Consider the following 20,842-nt stretch of genomic DNA (forward strand, 5'->3'; position numbering starts at 1 on the left):
CAAGGGACAACAAGTTCAGGCATTATGGGATCTTTGAGAACATGGGCATATCCCACCAACCCCTTCAGTGAAAATGAAGCAGAGAAAATGGAAGAAAAGGCTAAAACTTCCTTTCTCATACTAAAAGATACTGGATGTATTCTCAGCATAAAGAAAACTGCTTCTTTTGATACCAAATGGCATATAAGGGTTGTTTGATTGCATGAAAGAGGAGCTAACAGCTTTTCCAGTTTTAAAAATGGTCCTATTAGAGATAAGTGAAGGGGTTCTAATCATCATTGAAGAAACTCTTTTTGATTAAGTCAGAGGAATCATTTAAGATATAGGAGACAATCCACCATGTTCAGATTTGAAGGGAGCATCTATCTGACATAGCACAAAACAAAGTCATTAAAATAGTTTTATTTTTGAAATATCCCTTACTAATTAAATGCACACTCATTTAAAAAAAACCAGCATAATAATAATTTATATTTAGGCCAAGATGGGTAGGAATTATTATGTCTGTAATATAGATGATGAGTTAATTAAGACAGAGAGGAGGAAAATTGCCTACTTAAGGTCATATAGAAAGCCAGTGAAAGTAGTAGGAGGAAGCAACAGATGGCCTGCTTCTGAAATTTCTATTATAACCATTAGATAGAAATTCCCAGTCTGGCAAGCAGTAAAGTCTTCTAGCATGCTTCATGCCAGTACATATTAAAAAGATAAATCCAAAGCCAACAGCAAAACATTGTTTGTTGCAGTAACCACAGAAATATTAACCAAGACTCATTGCAAGAGAACAGCTAAAAAATGTAAAAAATGCTTCTCTATGAAGTTATTCATTGAACATTCTCAATATGTAAAATGAACTACCACATCACATCACAGTAACTTTGTTTTCTAGATTGCCATTTCTCCCAGAAATTATGGGTAGTGGAAGCTTTAATGTTCTTTAAGTCACATGAAGGTATATTTCTTTAGGTTTTGCTATTTAATATGAATGTGAATTATAAATGTTGAGGTTTTGTTTTTTTCTTACTAGAGTATCTGACCAAAAACATTCCGAAGGAAAAAAATAACTTTATTAAGACTACTGTATGTCTGGATTTCTCTAGTCTTGATAATTTTCCTACTATAAATTGGGCTTGGGCCAGATTCATCTTGTTTCATCCAGTATTCTAAAGATCTGGTAGCATCAGAAAGGTTGAGAGGTTTTGGAGAGTACTAATAGCCTGATGCAAACACATCCACATTCAGAGAAGAATAAATCACACACATTGCAGGTAAGAGAACCTGATTACATATCTGTATTCTCATGTGGAAAAAAGTTCCCCTGAAATTTTATGCCTAAGCATACAAATAATGTCAGAATTGTAGCTCTGAAAATCAGATCTTCTGGCATTTTTTTCCTCATGTGAGGGACATACTCTTTGCTTGCCTCTGGGAGTTCACCCACATTACCTTGCCAATATGCCTTTAAATCTGGAGACAGACTCATTTAGCCCCTAAATTTATTCACAGAATCACAGAATATTGGATTGGAAGGGACCACCACAAGGATCATCAAGTCCAACTCCAAAGTGAATGGCCCGTAACTATCAAACCCACAACCCCAGCATTTTTAGCACCATGCTCTGACCAGCTGAGATAATCTCCAATATCTGACGCTGTAGATACAAGTGGCCATCAGCCAAAAAAGCAGTAATAGGCTGCCCACATGTATGGCAAAGTCAGAAAGTACTTTGGGCCTGATTAACATAAGAGATTTGATAATCAGGATACCTTGGCAAAAAACAGAGCTTTGAAGATGGGAAGAAGAGCAGTTCAGTCTGGTGACAGAGAAGAAGATTGAATAAAGCAGAAGAGATGTTGCAAAAATGTGTAAGTTTGTATGTTTGTGTGTTGTCATGACGTTTAACCCAATCATTGTAGTGAAATATTACCAGCCTTCCTAAAGTGGTATATCAGCATATGTAACCCACAGTAAAATCAGATTCTGATCACCACTCAGTTGTCCCTCTCTCCATCGCCATTCATGATATGAATGGTCACTAGCATAGGAAGAAACTAATAACAAATATTCATATAATCATGCAATGATTCTTTCTTTTAAGATAAATGAAATATAAATCATTCTTGGTTTCTGAGACTCCCTTTTCCTTTGTCAATAGATGTTGCATATGAGATGAAAGGAAGTTATAATGAAGAGAGAAATGTGTTTGTCCCTCGTCTGGTTCTGCCCACCAAATATTAACAGAACATTAACAAGTAATTAGAATTATGTAAATGGAAGTGGACTTCTGGTTCTCTGAGAATAAACTTGACACTAAAAGAAGTTTTCTCCTCTTTTACATGGAAAATTATACATTTACCTATATATACTACCACAGTTATTTGAGAAGTGTCTTTTATAAATTCCTGATGTTTTGATAAGTGAATGTTACATATGAAATCAACTCTCTTCATACATTTTAAACTGTCTATATTTGGAGTCCATTCTGTTCTCATGTATGAGGAACTATTTAAAAATGCCTATAGCACAGAAACTGTCACTGAAAAGATACCATCAGGTGAAGGATGAATACTGTCAATGCTTCCAAAACCAATCAGTCATTAGGTTTAATATTAGAGTGTACACATATGCTACTAGAGTGGTGTGGGGTGGGAAAGATGGAAAATGTGGACTTTTCCACTGAATTTCAACTTGTATTAGTTACAAAGACAGAAAATCATGTCTGAAAAGAACTGAAAACATGACAGTAGCGCACAAAAATATCATGGTGTGAAAGTCCAAGTTTCAGTTACCTGAGTATCTAATTCTAGTACTATTTCTCTCTCCCTCTGTGTATATATATATATATATATATATATATATATAGTCCAGACTTTCATATATTAAAATATGCATCCTGGAGATTTAATTTCAGGCACCTGAATTAGGCAATAAAATAATACAGTAGATATAAAAATACTCAAAATGGGACAAGAGCAAGTGTTTCTTGAGGAGTAAAACAATTAATTAAGTGCTGGAGATAAAGAATTTGGCAAGTCAAACACAGAGAGCAACTGTTTACAAGATCTCCAAGGAACAGCCTGTGCCTGTCAGAAGCACTGAATCTACATTTTGTAAGGTTAGATACCTTTGACATTCAAATAAATAAATGTTCCTATATCCTTTCCAAATGAGTCTCAGGTCGACCCAATTTGCACAGAAATGTTTACACTTCCTTTACCTTCAAGGTAATTAATCTAAACCTATTTTTATTGCACTAAAAAGAAAACTAATTTATCATTTCCCAGTTTACAGTACTGGACTATTTACAGCAAAATACGTACCACACAAAAATACAACAAAGACTTAACCTGCTCAAAACTTTTATATTAAAAGCAACCTGTCGACACAGTCCCTGTCATGAGATTTTTAGCTTGCTTTCAAACAAAATCAGCTTTTTGAACTATCACTTAACACAGGAGAGTTAACAGGATTTTGGCCAATTGTGTAAAGGTGCTGAATTGGGAGCAGCATTCTTATCCTTTGATGTCCAAGAGAGCGTAAGCGGTGACTCTCACCGAAACAGCCTTGGTCACAGCTTTGTGATAATGACCACAGGGTTAGCTGTGGTGAGTTGAAGTACAAATGACACCACTCTCAGACTCTTTTCAACCATCTGCAGGACTCACTGGCAAGTCCAGACTCAGGGAGAGTCATGAGTGCTGTATGTTTAGGGCCTGTCTTCTAGGAAGAGGTAGCACTACTGGTTTGCCTTGAGACATTGTCTGTCATGGCCACAGTTGTCTGGAGCATATTATTAAATTCATCAAGAGGAGTAATAGAGTTTTAGATAAAAGGTAGAAAATAGATTAGGCCAAGTGCATGGGTCTCTGGGACATTTGTATGACATCTGACAAAATGGCTGTATCCATGTTCTTGATGTACTCAGACATAAAACAGTAAATAGCTGACAACAGCAACACAAGTGTTGTGGGGGGCACGATAAAGCATTCAGGGCCTGGCATTAGGATTTCCCAACACATATGCCATGCTTCTGATTCTGCCTCTACATGTTAGCAAGAGGATCTTGCTGCCCACCCAAGCCTCAGACAGAGTCAGGTTCAACAGGGCAAGAGAAACATGAACTCAGAGCAGCTCTGTCATGCAGCAGCCCTACTGCTGTCCCTGATAGTTCCTGTCCCCTACCAAAACAAGGCAGGATGGAGCTGGGGACCACATCACAGCTGGCATGAAGTGAGACCAGGGGTGCAGTCAGCAGTGCTGTCTTTGCTCTGTGATGGAATTGCTTTGCTGCTCCAACAGCCGGTCTGAGGAGCTCCCTGCGCTGCTCATGCGAATAGGCTTCGTTCCTCTGGTCCAAAAGACTGTGCAGGAAGGTGAGGCCTAAGTAGGAGGCACAGCTCTGGACACAGCTTCAAATGAGAGATTTTTCTGCTCAGTACAAGGCTGCCTTTGCGGTTCAAAAAACCCCCCCATAAACTTCCTAGTCAGACAGGCACAAAAATAAAAGAAAATACAGCCAGTGTGTATGCGTGTAAACACAGAGGAAGTGGCTTTGACATTCAGAGTTCCTTAATTCAGGGCCCTTGCTTGCAGTTATTTCTAGTGACAAAAGCCACCCCCGATAACTTCATTTGCTCACCATTTAGTAAATATATATTTCAGTCACTGAAAGATGTTCAAATGCTGGAAACTGGAAAGAAGTATCAGACATTTTTTATAAATACAGTGACTGATTCCATGATTTATTCATGAGGTTATAAGGTACTGTTGGGTTTAGCAATCACTCCATAAATAGGGCAATAAAAGCACAGACCAACACCTTTCACTTACCCTAGTAAGTAACTTCATGGTCAGATTTATATGGTATACTGAGCAGAAAGACATTTTATATCAGATAATGAAAATATTTAGAAAACCTCTAGAGCAGTGAGGACTATAGAATTCCTAAAACTATAATTGTTTTAAGCCATTATTAGTAATGAAAATATTTCAAAATTATTGAACTTTCCTCAAAATAGTGTGTTACACCAAAAAAAAAAACCCTGAGGGTGCTAAGAAAAGCCATTTTTAATTGCATTAAATAGAGAGGACACTTTTTCAGCTATCTTTCTCTACTACTTAACAATAACTATATATATTACAATATTGCTTTTGTCATAAATATTGCTTTATAAGCAAAGCAGCTGTCATTCGGAATACAGTGTACTTTATATAATTCAAAATCAGGAAAAAACCCTTTAGAGTAAGCTTTAAAAAATATAAATGTGTAAGGGTCACCAAATGCAGCCACACATTCACTGCAATAACTTTGAACATCTCAACTCCAAAAAATTTAAAGACAAATCATAATGTTCATTATTTAAAAAAGAATAAATTATTTGAGTTCACTTAAAGGCTGGGCTTGTTTTAAGCTGGTATATTTATTCAACCTACTGGAGAAATATCTTTTCTCTGAGATGAAATCTGGGTCAAAGTTTTTTCCTCCCCCGCATGTAAAAAGTAACAGCGAGCATGAGAGTTGTGATTCTGATTTTGAGGAGTTTGTGTAACTCTGCTTGATCAATAGCTGAGGCATCACCAAGGAAAATCTGGGGAGCTTTGAGTGACAGTAAAAGTTTCATTGGCTAATATAATCCCACCCAAGTGATTGAAATAATTTGCACTCACTATGTATTAGAAACCTATAAAAACAGATTTTATCCTGTAACCAAAAGTACAACAGAAACTCCAGATCTCAAAACACACAAAAAATTCCCAAAGGATGTCAGAAGAACATATTAACATGACCAAAATGCTCTTAACTGAAAGCATTGTTCTGAAGTTCTGTACTCCAGTTTATTGAAAATATATATTCAGCATGTCTGCTAAATCCTTCCTATCAGATTCAGCTCAACAACTACATGTAATATTTGTGCACATAATGGAAGCTGTCCAACATAATTAAAAAAAACAAAACTTTGTATTAATTTATTTTTCCAGTGCATTAGATCACATAGCTTGTTTTTAATGTGGTATTTCTGTATATTTTTTTGAAATGTTATAATAAAATTAAATCACTTCTAAAGGATGAATACATGGCATTAAAATTATTGGTAGATTCACCTGAAAATATGTTAATTACTGCAAATCCTGTGTAGGTGGTGTGGTTCATTTAAGGCCAGGAAACCAGTTAGGTCTGGTAGTTCCCACCTGGTAAGTCATCCCAGCCCTCACAAGTTTTGGCTTCCCAAGGACCACTGAATTGGCTTTTAAATACAGGATGGAAATATTTAGTCTACATCTATTTGTTTTATTTTGTGGGAATGAAAGCAGTGATCCTATCTGCATTTAAAGCAATGATAGCAGCATGATACCAGCACCAGCTATTTCATACTGTGTATTTCTGGGGAGCTGGAGTTCCCCTGAGAACACTGGCTTGGCCAGGTTTCTAATTGCAACTAGGTAGTTTAGTGGGTGTAAAATACTGTTGGTGAGCCATTCCAGTGGGATTCAGTGTTAAGGGACAATCTTAATAAAAAGTCAAACTGGATGCAAGCTGGTGTCTCTTAAACTATCACCAAGGACTAGTCTTATTCTTGGTCATCTTGGGCAGCAAACTCTTGTGAATAAACTCTGCAATTTTTTTTCTGTTTAAAATGCAGCACTTTGGTATCTGTGCCTGCTAGAATGGCTCCTTCTCCTAAATTAACAAACCAGCAGTTAAGTTTGTGCTCAGCTACTGCCTGCCAAATCTTTTTCCCAGCAATAATAAGAAATTTTTCATACACCAGACACCCTCCTAATTTTCAGACATATCATTAGCAATGTGAGCTGTTTTACAACAGGTAAAACTAAGGAGGTTACACATGATTAGCCTAAAACCACAAAGGCAGTCTCTGTCAGAGCAGAATAGAGAGCTGAGTTAAATAAAATAATTACGGGTCCTGCTACCTGACTGCCTTCAAAGCCAGTCATCTTTATGTCAGGATGGGAGAAAGTTGCTGTTTACATATTTATATCCTGTATAATATTATGCCAAAAGCAGTTCAGTCAGTTTTTAGGGGCCTGTTTGGAAAATTTTCCACTGTTGTTGGCCACATTTGCACTTCCTGTTTTTATGGATGATTTTTTTCTGGAAGTGCCAATTCTGAAAAAAAAATACACGAATCCATCAAAATAAACCAAAACCAACTGAACCTTTGCTTTTCATGTAAAACCAACCCAAAATCTCATTACTCTGGAGAAAAAGCTTTAATTTTGTGAAACTTCAAGAATGGTTTTAAACCTTTTTCAGTACCTCACCATTTCCTTTGTTTCTCAGCTACAGAGTTTGGATCTGAACTAATTGGATTAAAAGAAAGATAAGGTTATGCACCATGAAAAAGAAACTCATTGCTCTGCACCATCTTTTTCCATCAGCCAAAAAAATATAACTACAAATAATTTATCTGCAGGAAATTATTTTGCACAAGGATTTTGCAAAGTAAAATATATCTGTACTCTATATAGCTGCAGTGTGCCTAGCTTCACATAAAGTAACCTACTCCTGTACACATACACATATAATACACATAAGTGTATTATTCTGTATGTCAAAGTGCTGTTTTTTAAAAGCTGTTGGGTTTTCTCCCTGGAATAGATTTAGAAGAGTCAAAGATTTCTTTTCTTGCCTGATCACCTCTCTGATGTTACAGTGTCCTCAGTGCACTCACACCTCAGGATTAAAGTGTTCTGCCAGTTTTTTTCCAATGTAACTAACAAAAATCATCATTATTTTGGCTACTTACTAACCTTTTAAGTGTTGCCCTAACTACATGTTCACCAGCATCATAAAATTTCTCAAAGAATCACAGAAATACTGAAAAAATTATTTTTACAGTGCAGTGGAACTGCTAAGCTTGTGCCTCGTTTTTGATTAATTTCATGCCTGACTCAGTCAGAGATTAGGCCCTGACACAGGTTATAATTAAATATTGAAATCATGAAGTGCAAGAATGTTTAATTTTTAAAATATGAGTTTTAATTTACCTCATACAGAGAATAGCTCTGGTCACCTGCAGAGATGCATTACACACTACATTGCCTAATGTAGGATGCCTGAATAAGGCTGAGCATACAGTTAAAGTAAACTAATGCAATTTACTGAACAGCAGTCAAATATTTATCCAGTTGATGAAGCAGACTTTATGTGAAACTCAGACAATAATTAAAGAGAAGCCTTGCTTAAAACATGCTTATTCCAGTTTCCACAAATATGTTATACCAAAGCAGCATCTTCCTTTTCTCAAATATTGATGTTCTCCTAACACATTATACAGTGAGCTTGTCCTTGGCATTCTCTTGACTATTTAATGAATACATTTCCTGGCATTTGCCTTATCTTTGTTATGTTGTTCTTTGGAGAGCTAAAACTATTAGTTAGCCCTTGACAGAAAAACATCAGAGCAAGCTAGTAAAAGGTCTTACGGTATCAAAGTTATTAACATGGTATTTGATTAAACCATAGAAAGATGGGGAACAGATACTATAGAATATGTCCCCTGTACTTAGGCTTTCACAGCCTTGAATATCTTTTCATAGAACTTTCACATTTGTTTTTGTCATTTTATCTGAGCAATAGTCTGTTTAGTCACAGACTGAATACTAATCCTACAATTATTTTGTAGTACTCTATCATTCCAAATGGAATTGAATATATTATGTATTTCCACTTATTCAGAACAAATATTTTTGCTTCAAGTTTCAGTTTTCATAGTAAAAGAAATTTAAAGCTTTTGTAGCAACAACAGGAAATATGTGTTGAGGAAAGATGTATTTTACACAATATAGAACACAATGCATAGTGTTAGAATGCAGACATTTATAAAACTACAAATGGTCTCAATTTTTAAAATTTAACACATTGAGGTTTGTGTACAACATAATTTATAAATCTTCACACTTCAAAGCTTTATTAGAATCAGAAAGCACGAGTAGCTGTTCTTCAGAAATGCCTAATGATGACCATAATAATGGAGAAGACAGAGCTTGCACCCAGTCTATGTTCCCGAATTAGATGGAAGCATACTTGCAAAATAATCTAATGACCAGTAGTTAGTGAAGAATATATGCTCATTGGCTGTTAAAAGTCTTTAGGAGGTCCTCAAATTTTTCAGTAACAGAAAGCTGATGATGTGTCTATGTCCATTGACTTAAAAATAGACTGTATTTCAAAATACACCCTACAAATTACAGCACACTTAATCCAAACACTACTATATTTTGCACAACTCTGGATAATTAAATCTAAAGTGACTGCGTGAGGGTTCTGCTTCCCTGAAGTACCAGTTTTGTTTTAACAGCTTGTTTTTTACTTGATAAATAGTCACATACAAATAGTCTCTCCATTTAGAAGGCCAATGGTGCATTTTTAAGAAATTAGGGTTGCCTTATTTAATTCAGAAGAGAGATGATTCCAGCAACACAAGTTAGTGCATGAGAAAATCTGTGGAGCAAGAACCTAACTGGCATAAGCTACCACAGCTACTTCAGCAGAGCCATGCCAGTAAACATCAGCTGGGCTCCTGGCCTGGTATTAGAAACTGCTTCCAGCCACACTTCATTTTCAGCTGCAGCCTCCAACTCAAACCAGCTGCATCCTTAAGCAGCTGGGAGGCTGCCTCACAAAGAGATTAGACTCAGTTCTAGACCAGATTCAATTGATAGTCTTGAATGTGCAGTATCACCTCTGTCCCTGTATATTGCTTGGAACCAATATACCACAATTACAATTTAAAGTACAAGGCAGTTCCTACATGTCAGGAAAATTTAGGGGATTTCTGCATGTCCAAGCTCTGTGAAGTCAAAAAATTAGTACTTATTAGCCATAGGACATCACAGTAACCAGACTGAGCTGCAGAGGATTTGGTATTGTGTTATGCCATTCTCTGCAGTGTCAAAGTCATTGCTCAAAGCACGTAGGAAAATGACAAATGAAAATGACAAAAAGTCTTAACTGCTCTCTACTCATCAGTAAACTCATTGGGGGATTAACAGGCCAGTATGATTTGTAGAGTAAGGCAAAAATCCAGCCTAACTTGTTTCCTCCCATCTAATGGGTGAGGTTGTTTACAGTCTGTCCTTCTACCTGCCTATTCCCCGATGACTGAGACAATGAGAAAAGGCAGCTGATTTAATTTTAAATCAGACATTGAAAAAACTCATTCCTGTTTACCAAATGCTTCACTGTTCATACCATTCCATAAAGAACCTCCTTGATAACACAGGGTCAACACATACAAAGAACTGAAGCACCAGAAGCACAAACAAGGCCGCTAAACCTGTCAACTGTATCTGGTTTTGTGCTGATTTTAAAAATCTGCTGTTGCGGTTGATTTTTAAAGGATCTTCAGATTTGTTACATTATGAGTTAAGGTTGGATTGGACCCTCAGATTTCTGGGATTAGTTGGGTGAGTGCTCAATTAGTCTGTAAGGGCATTGATTGAAGTTTAAAATATAGAAGTAAATTTTAAACTGTTTTGGCTACGGTATTTTATAAGTAAACATGTTTGAACCCTTTTAAATACTTTTTGGTATGGCTGGGTTTGTGTTCTTCTCTCCAAAAAGTCTCAGAGCTAATAAAAATATTTGACTACTATCTACCACGAAATAGATGAAACCTTGACCTTTTAGCTGGAAGAAAAGCAGGGGCAGATTATAGAACATCTGCCATTTTTTAAGAATCACTTCAGTTTGTCCCCAAACATTCTTGACTATCCATAAACTCTGGATCCTGTTCACAGTCAAATCTGTGATGACTCACTTTAAATGATATTGCACTGATTTTCTTTTTTTCTCTTCAACTATTTTCCCTTTAAGCCTCCCTTTTAACATAGTAAAACTTTTTCAAGGACATAGGAGTTTTATGGCCTATTTATCTTTCAAAGCCACTGAGAACAGTCTAGTCCCTACTTCTCTACCTGTAAACACACACAGGTAATCCCAGGAAATCACACAGTAGCTGATCAATCCGCAAGACTTCCAATCTACATTTCTTTGTACTGTAACTATAGAATGTTTCCCATGACCATGAAAGAACTCACACTACTGCTCCCAAAACTACTGGCACTGCAAAACATGCAATTTATTCTGTCAGGATATATCCAATACATGTAAGTACCTTAGGTGACACTATCCAAATATTCATGTCTTTAAAACTTGCATTTTTTACACTTTTATACCTCCTTTGTGTATATATACCAGTGATTTACTTTCCTATTTACTCCACAGATTTGAATGAGTGTATTTTGTTTAAAAGCATCTCATGCTTTGCCGACTTTCACATTATTTTAACTATAATCCTTGCAATTTGTTTATCAAGATCTAAGACTGTATGGCAGGGAAGCTGTCACAAGATTGATTCTGTGTTGTCAAAAAGAGAAAAAAATAATGCTTGAAGTGTTTAATACTGTGGCCCTTAATTACAAGACTAATTGTACTTAATAGATCCACTCATGGGGGCTGTAGAAGTGGGTTTGAACAGATTATGTATTACCCCCTAGAAACCTGTACTTGCTTGGCAGACACCCACTAAGAGCAAGGCTGATTCACATGCCATAGCAGATGCCACTAATACAGAGGGCCGTGGGTTTAGCCTGCCAGAAAGAATTCATTTTCACATTTAACCATTCACTGCAGCAAGATACATGGGTACACACTGGCTTGTGACTGTTACAGCCCCATGCTATTTTACAGTGCATAGAACCTGTAATGGAAGAAATCATTCCACAATAAAAATTATTTAAGATGGCCTTACTTAGTCTGTATGCATCACAGGACTTCAAATTATTTTACATGATGCATAATGACCAGCTATTGATGTTCTCCACTCAGGCTTACTAAGTGAATGGAAAACTTCACCTATGCTCAAAGAAGGTTCATCCTGCCATCATGTACAGTGTCTTCCTTTGAAGGCTACTGCTAAAGATTAAATAACACCTAATGGCTACTCAGAATATTTCCAATGTCCTTACAAGAGTTTCTTTTGTACTCTAGATATGTTAGACACACATATACACGTGTGTCTCTATACATACAAATCCATACATGTAAGTTCTAGTGGCTGGATGACATTAGAATAGTGTAAATATTTTAACTGTCACCTCAGAAAAAGAATCCTCTTCATAATTACAGTGAGCCATCATCTCAATATTCCAATGAATAAAATTTCAAATAAATAAATAAAAAATAAATAAATAAATGAAGCTTTAGAAGGCTTCAGATTTTCTTAAATGACTGATCTTCCTTTCATGAGAAGTGTGGCTCCTAAAAAAGGTTCCATTCATGTTAGTCTAATTTGGAGGGTATCTTCTTGATAAATCAATTAGTTAGATTGGTTTCCCATCTCTATATGTACACATGTGTAAAAATAATGCCAAGTTCTTGTTTGAACTTGTTAGATAACTATTGCTCACAGAACTATAACCTTACTTATGCAAATCACTAGAGTTCATGGTAAGCCTGACATTTGCAGAATTAATGAACTAAATAATTAAGTGACCTGGTAAGTGAATTGGTAAACCAGAACTATTAATCTTTTAATGAATTCTTTACTATCACTTAAATAATAAATTTTTGCATAATTTTAAAGGATTATGGTAAAGAAACATTAGAATATAAAATCCATTATGTAAAGGAAGGTTGCTTTTATAAATCTGTCATTATGTCTCATTTTATTGAATTCATTTATATTCAAGATTTAGAAAAGTGGCAATTCCTGCACTGGTGACTAACAGTCCCCAACATTTCAGTGGTAAGATTTTTTTTCTTGCTAAGAGAAGTCTGGGATCATTTACTGCTTCAGATAAACCACTGACTAAAGTGAGTAATTAGCATACAACTGTAATTTAAGAAATCCCCTATTTGATGGTGTGCATCATACATTTCAGATTTTCAAAGCACTAGTAAGTTAACCAGGCACAGTAAATGACATTTCTGAACCAGTTCCACTTTGAGATATTTTTTTCCTTTCTGCATGTTTTTGGCTTTCACCCTTATACCAGCTTTGCTTCACATTTCTTACTTTTTCCTGTTAAAGTATACTAAACTCAAACAGTTTCTTAAGCTTCAGCTTACCAATATTCTTCATATCTCAATTCATGTCTCAAGTGATATATATATATTTGTCTTTCCTCATCTTCCTCTCTATCAGCATCCACAATGGAATTAGACTTAGGATGAAATGGGGAAGTACAATATGCTTCTGCAGGTACCATTTATTCCAGTAATTGCTATATTGACCTGAGGTACCCTTTCTGCTCTATTATGTCTACATGCACATATGTACCAGAGACAGAATTTGGTAAGATACACATGATTTTTTTTTTCCCCTACATAACCCGATTTAGCATGACTGCTAAAAATTCAGGAAAGAAAGTCTTCAACATTTATTCCCTCTTTAGCATTAGTCCCTGGAAGCAGTCAGGCAAAAGCAACAGCGTGTACCCAAAATTGTTAAAATAACATTTCAAGTAATTTTTTTCCAAATTAGTACTTAATGCTTAACTTTCAATTTATCTCTTCTGAAAGATGCTACATGGTGTCACTTGTCTCAGTGTTACGAAACATTTCAAATTGATATTGAAATGTCATAGGGTGAAAAAAGTAATAGTGAAAATAATGATATTAGCTTCTGATTAGGATCTTTTTTTTCTAAAAATTATCTCCGAAAACATAAAAAAAAAATGCAGAACTACCTGTTGTGAAGAAAAATACAGCACTTAGTGGCTCAAGAAAGAAAGAATGGGGTTCTATTCCATTTCATTGGAACATGCCAGATACTCAAACTTCTTTCATTGCAAACCATTAAGTGGATCATGTCCACACAACAGTCCAGTGGGCTTCCTTAGCAACATGAAACCACCAGAGATATCTTTAACATAATGCAACAATGATCATAAAAGCATTTCTAACAATGTTTCCTTTGTGAGTATAAATGAATGCACCAAAGACTGGCCATGGCTGATGTTTACTCCAGCTGGGTTTAGTTTTTATGAATAGATATACTTAAAGGACAGCAAATAAAAAGAGAAAGGCTGCATGAATATGCTATGACTACAAGGGTGCTTTGGGAACAAAATCCTAAAAATGGAACCCCACAGTTGACAGAGCTTCACTATTTGAAGTGAGTTCAACATATTTTCAGGAAACTGGTGGAACTTCATCAAGAGAAAATCTAATTCTGCTGACCTATGCTGCACGCACACAGCAGGGCTTTTGCAGTTCATTATGCAGGCACAGCAACTGCAGCATGCAGTAACACCCACAAAAAAAATTCTGAAACCACAGAGGACTATTTTATCCCACAGAACAATGTCATTAGGTAAAAAGATATCACAAACCAAGAAGCAAAACACAGGCATGTATGCCATTCTGCAAGTTCAGTCACTAATTGTAGCTGATCAAGTATTTTCAACCAGATGAAACAAAGACATTGAGAAAACAAAACCAAAAACATTTAGCATTATGCTTTGAATATATTTAATTATGGAGAGGTCTCTATTCACATGGGTGTTCGGTCTACAGGTGTGCACGTTTGTGATTCTCTAACTCATTTGAAATAATAAGCATGCAGAGACTTACTTTGTGTTAAACAACAGACAAGCTATCCAAATTTTCAAGTAAAATGAAATGTCGAGAATAAAATAGTTATCATACAGAAAAGGCTTTGTATTTTGTACATGGTAATGTGATATAAGCCTAAACTAGAGGATTCAAGGACTAGAAGAAACTGGAAACCTAATAGAAGGAGCTAAGAAGTTGTGTGAACTGTGCAACTAAGGCAGACTGCTTTCAAAAGGAGTTGTGTTTGTTGACATTTTTTACTTAATTATAATAAGGCTGCAGTGTAAGCCAAGGCTAGATATCAAATAATCCAGATGGGAGGAAAATAGCTCAGTGACCTAATCATAGCAAAAATGTATGTCAAGATATGATCTCCAATAGGAAATAAAGACTACACAGAACAGATAAACACAGACGAAGATAGGATTGTTTGATTTTTAATATGGTGTATATGTCAGTTTTGAAAAGTCCTTAACTTTTAGAAAACGTTTTTTCCTTCTTTTCCACAACTTAACTGTTGATTCTCTGGTGTCCAATACAAAATAAGTTTTTGCAACTGCAGCTGTTTCTGCACTGGAGAATTTACCAGTATCCCTCTTGATGAAGGTGGTAAGCATTTGCAGACAATCAGTTCAGCAGGTTTTATAGTTCTTGGATCACCCATACATGTCATACAAACAGTGTGAGCAGAGTCTATAGAAAACAAGATGAAAATGAGAACAAAAGACACTAGCATAAGTTAGAACAGTGGAAATAAAGACTTGGCAGAGAGATTATCCTTGGAGAATTAAAAATGCATAGGTGTATATCCGAAGATCATTCTTAAAGAATGGAACTTATATTTGACCCAAGGGAGTCAAGCAAGAAACCAAGGGAGAAAGTCACAAAACCTTTGTTTACATTCCATTTAAGCTACAGATGAAATTACATTTCTCTGAGTACAAAGAAACTGGGGGAGGGAGTAGTGGAAATACTGACTAATTTATTTGAAAAGAGATATAGATATCATCTAACACAGTTTTTTTATATTATTCAGCTAATGCTGGTAATTGCACTTTATTTCTCTAGCAACCTCTGGAGGAGGTTTCAGGCCATAGCATCACAACAGCCTGCAGCTTACTTGGGAACTAGAGGATCAAGCTGTAAAGGGCAAATATGTAATGGAAATGCAGCATATATGAGTAAAAGAATTATCAGAGAGACCAAAGCAAGCATAACATGTTAGGAAGACACTGAAATAATCTTTTTGAGCTCGTTATTTTAAGATCACAGATTAAGTGAGTCCAAAATGGTATCAGTTTAATGTGCACTGGCAGAACCCAATTGGCAGCTCTTTGGATTGGCCACAGACAGCGCATGAGAGGATTCCCCGGGCTGCTGGTGCCTTCAAACAGAAGCACTTCAGACTGGCAGCATGGGAATACTCCCTTTGAACAGCTGAATGATATGCAAAAGATGTAAAAACAGATATAAATGCTAATAATTAAAAACTAAATGAATAATACCCAATGCAGATTTTTTAAGAGGGCTGAGAAGGCTTTGGCATTCAGAGGCTGTGCCAGCCAGCTATAATAATCATCTTAAACACTCCCAGAAAGGAGAAAGACATTATTAGCATTATGGAAACAAAGCAAGTACCCAATGGATAAAAGTGTGTTTCTATAGTAAAAGCTTCTGTGGAAAAGCTTCTGTAGTAAACTTAAATGTTTGTGCAGTTGAATCTTGCTGCTCTGAATGAGCAAAGCAACATTACATTTATTGGTCTGAAGAGACCCCACTAGAAACATATGGCCTTTTATCCAAGTCTACCCAGCCCAATAAACTCTGAAATACTATAGATGTGTTTCTTACTTTATGGGCAACAGAGTATTAAGGAATAAATATTTTTAGCACCGTAGTTTTATAAAATGGAAAACATTAAATCTCCTCTGGAACTACCTATGTAAAGTTTGGCTTTCGATTAACAGTGCATGCTCCTCAGATGAAATTCTTTGCTTAATTTAGAATAACAAAACCCCAAATTAAACAGTTGAAATAATTTATCTCAAAAACTGTGAATTAAGTACGCTTTTTATGAGCTTTGAGATAAGTTTGATTTATGAGTTTGCTGTACAATTGCATCAGGGATATCTGCCCTGCAGGTTTTTGGCTCATGTTCCTCATCCCACTTGCTCTTCCAGCATATGTGAGTACCAATAGCTTCTGCAGGCTGTCTGGTCTATTCCCAGCCACCACACAGCTCTGCCCACTGCTACAAACACTCCAGGTAAATGCTCACTGCCTTGGACATCACTTCCCAAAAGTATTTTCAGAGTACAGGTTACCACTGATACACTTTTTGATTTTTTTTTTTTTTTCATATATGTCTCTACCTACATTATATGTCTTCCCTTGATGGAAGCCAAAAGTGCCAGATCAAATGTGAAGGTGGATAACAACGGTAAAGCCTGGCTGCTGCTTGAAATCTAACTTACTTTCTCCCTCAAATGCAAAGAGGTCCAATTAAACAAGAACAAAGTAAAAATAAATAAAGATAACTGGTGGATGACATATATTGTCCAAGCTGTGATTTATTACAACAGAGCAGAATCCAATACAAAAGTGCCGCCATCATAGTGACTGGAAAGAAAGATATGATTCACACTGGGAACTTTAATTGTATATAGATTTTGAGCTTTTCTTTCTCTAAAAAGGGAAACTGGCATGGTCACCAAAAAACCCAAAGCCAAGTATTCCCAGAGACCCTGAATTTTAGTGAGATTTAAAATATGGATTGATATCTGAACCTACAGATCTAACATACCTGCTGCTCTGACAGAGAGATAACATGTAAAGCATGTAGGGAACAAAACCTGCCTTTAGAGACTTATTGGTGAAGTAAAAAAAGAACAACAAAAAACTTGGAAGAACTGTGGGTATGTTTTGGTGTTGATCTTATCCTTGAATAAAATAATCATGTCACATAAGCAGTAAAAAGAAGCACAACTGTGTCCTGTTTTCTTACGTTATCTAGGGATTGCTTGCCTGGGAAATCACTAAGAAAATCACACCATAGTTTATCGATGGCTGCAGCACAAATGTCACAGCATTAATAACTGCTCACTTAAAGCTGAGAACTTTGCACAGTGTCTGAAATATACCAGAGTGGTAGAAACTCCCTGGTCTGCAAGGTCCTTCCTCCAGCAGACAGTGGCAGGTCTGGGTACTCAGACTGTGGAGAGGATAGGGACAGGAGATGATAAGTCACTTTTCAGCCCCTCTTTCCAAAGGTTAATTTTCAAACTCGTATTTTACTTTCTGACCTTAATACCACTGAGAAGAGAAAGAATGTGTGCCATTTCCTGGTCTGTGGTCCAAGCTCTTCGATGAAGACAGAGAACCAATGTCTGTTACACAGTTGGATATTTCTGCCTTGAGGTATTTTCTGAGCACTAGTACTGCAGCCTCTTGCTGCGGCTGTTCAGCCCTCTCTTCTGCAGTTACATGAATAAAACCAAACAACTGGAATGTTTTCATTTTTGGGGGCCTACTAAGATTAAATATTTTAATAAGAGATGGCCAGGAATAAGACAATTTTGGGGAGCGGTAGTGCTGGGAAGCAGTTTGGGTGCAGGGGTTTCCGTACAACTGAGAAAATACACAACAGAAGAAAACTGAACTGTTGTATCTTGACATTGATCTCAGAAACATAAACTGCTACCTTTCCTTTGAAAAAATTAATTGTATTTTTAGGATGCCAAAACAAGGAAAAAGATGAGGGGGGCTGGGGCTGAGGCTAACTCAGGTTAAAGAAAATACCTCAAACCAACTCCAGCATGTTTTATTGTTAAATTGATAAAATGCATGAGAACTCACTGAAAAGTACAGCTTACTATCAGATCCCAGACCACACTTTACCAGTTGGATACTCTGAGACTTTTCCTTTCTTTTCCAGCAGTAGAGGATACCCATGGATATTTGCACATTCCCTGAAGTATAAAAGAGCCAGAGCGCTTTATTTTATTTACATTGTGCCTTCCAGCCCACAAGGCCAGACACCAGAAAACTCCCTGCATGCAAGGTGCTCCTGAGCCCTGGGGAAGGACAGGGAGGCTGGCAGGGGCCCTCCAGAATGGAAGGGGTTGAAGGTCAGCCTGTCTGTACTCAGGGAAATGAAGGGCAGGAGAAGCACACCTGAGGATGTGGCAGCCCTTGCCTAGAGTGGGAGCACTAGGCTTTCCCTGTTTAATTGATTTTGAAGTCTCATGCAGATCCAAGTATAAAACAGCTTTTCACAAAACTAATAAGGCACCTTCCAGAGGCATCTTATAATTATTTCCAAGATATTTTCCTGCTGAGGATATGATTTCCTTTAGAGCAGACCAGATTGCTGAGGCCAAACATTGTCCCTTCTATTCTGCCTTCCTTGGAAGCGTGTGCCTTCAGCAGGCACCATCATTTCCAATATCACAATACTCTGAAGGCAAGACATTCATACTTCAGGTTGGCCAGTTTGCAGCTTTTCATTTTGTAGCTGCTGCCCTTAAACCGAAAATTATTTTGTGTCCTCTGGAATTTTCCAGGGATTTGTGCTGCTTAGAGACAATTTCAGCTCATACTGCAGCATTTGATAGACTTATGCAAGCTGGTTGACTCTGAAGACTGAGCTAAAACTGCACATGTTCCACAGGGAAGGCAGAGATATGTGTGCTAGGCTGTAGTCGTGGACATGGCACCTAGCAGGGCATCTTTTATGTGTCCAGAAACTTTTGATAACACATGAGATTACAGAGCCAGGAAAAGGCATTGGCATTAACTGTAAATGCACATACATAATTCAATTTTTCATGGAGGAAAACAGTGACCTAAATTGCACACTCAATATTCAAGACTTCACAAGTGAACTGAGGACCCATTTCACCAACTAGAAGAGAGCAGCATGGCAATATACCTCCCACTACCAGGCCAGACTGTTCAATCAAAAATGCTCTCTTGCCTTCTTAGGACAGCTTTATGGTTCCTGTACACTACTGGGGCAGGGCAAAGGGACCCTGACTGAACACTTGCCTTACTGTAGTTTGCTGTGGCTCTAAGATGGTATCAAATGCAATAAGACAGGCTTCTCATTGCTCTTTCAGGGCAGCCAGATTCACAATTCTAGAATCTCAGTAGAAGGACACCATTATTATTATTATTATTATTATTATTATTATTATTATTATTGGTGTTTATTTTATTTTGGGGTCTAGAAAAATCAATTTTATTTTGCATTGTGAATATTTAATATACTTTCACAAATGAAAATCCATAGTCATTTTCACATGAAGAAATCTATGTCTGACTACAGAGAGCATGCTTAGTATATGTAATAATAATAGGAAATTCCATCTATCTTACATGGTCTTTTCTTGTTAATTTCCTCAGATCTCCAGAGAATTTTCTGAACAACTTTGGAGGACTGGAAAAGGTCTCTAAGGAATTTCTAGTGCTCTAGAAGTCCCAAGGCAGTATTTCCAGTGCTAGAAGGTGAACAAAGGTCTGTATTAGCCTGTAAGCTAGCCTATTATGACTAATGGCAGTATTGTGAGATGGAAAAATAGTGTACAAGACAAGGCCCAGATAAAACAGATTCTGACTTATCTGGAAGGTCTAAATAATTTAAAAGCACAAAGCATACATAGCTAACTTGATAAAATGAGTAAAGCACATCCTGCTGTGAATAGGACCTACATTTTCTCAGTTTAACATTTTGGGCTACACAAAAATATATTGGGGGGTTCAGAGGAGTGCAAGGATAATAAGTTAATACTTGCTCATAGTAGCAAGAAACAGATGCCATTCTGCAGTACTCAAAAGTTGTGGCACACCAGTCATTATTTCTGTCACTGTGGTCTCCTGAAACTCTTACCAAAGCTGAAGTCCTACTGACCCAAATGGTATCTCCCACTGTGATTTCCTTTTACCAAATGCATTGTGAGACAGATAGAGGTATATTCACCACCCTGTGACACACTGGCGTGAGACACACGTATCTTGGACAAGACAGTACAAACTGGGAAGAGCTCTTGACTCTCTTGAAAGAAGAGAGGCTCTGTCCTGTAGAGAGACCTCAGTAAATTAGAGGGCTGGGCAACCACCCACCATGTGAATTTCAACACGGAATAGCACCAGATTCTGCACCTGGGATGGGGAAACCCTGGGTATATGGACAGACTGGGGAGCGAGATGCTGAAAAGCAGTGCTGCAGAAAGGGACTGGTCAATGGATAGTTGAATGTGAGC

General features: G+C 36.9%; 1 long non-coding RNA gene across 2 annotated transcripts; it reads right to left on the reverse strand.

Moving 5' to 3' along the window:
- Window positions 1–17,134: 17,134 nt before the first annotated feature.
- On the reverse strand, window positions 17,135–20,096 carry LOC147653492 (uncharacterized). 2 transcript variants are annotated; one of them, XR_015285893.1, is made up of 2 exons: window positions 19,959–20,096; window positions 17,135–19,718 (listed from the first exon to the last, which is right to left on the reverse strand). It is a non-coding gene; the product is annotated as an uncharacterized LOC147653492 (long non-coding RNA). The 2 variants fall into 2 exon arrangements; XR_015285894.1 differs by having other exon boundaries at window positions 17,135–19,725.
- Between the last annotated feature and the right edge of the window lie 746 nt (window positions 20,097–20,842).

The sequence above is a fragment of the Cyanistes caeruleus genome, chromosome 4, assembly GCF_971803275.1.
Source record: "Cyanistes caeruleus chromosome 4, bCyaCae1.hap1.1, whole genome shotgun sequence".
Classification (NCBI taxonomy): Eukaryota; Metazoa; Chordata; class Aves; order Passeriformes; family Paridae; genus Cyanistes; species Cyanistes caeruleus.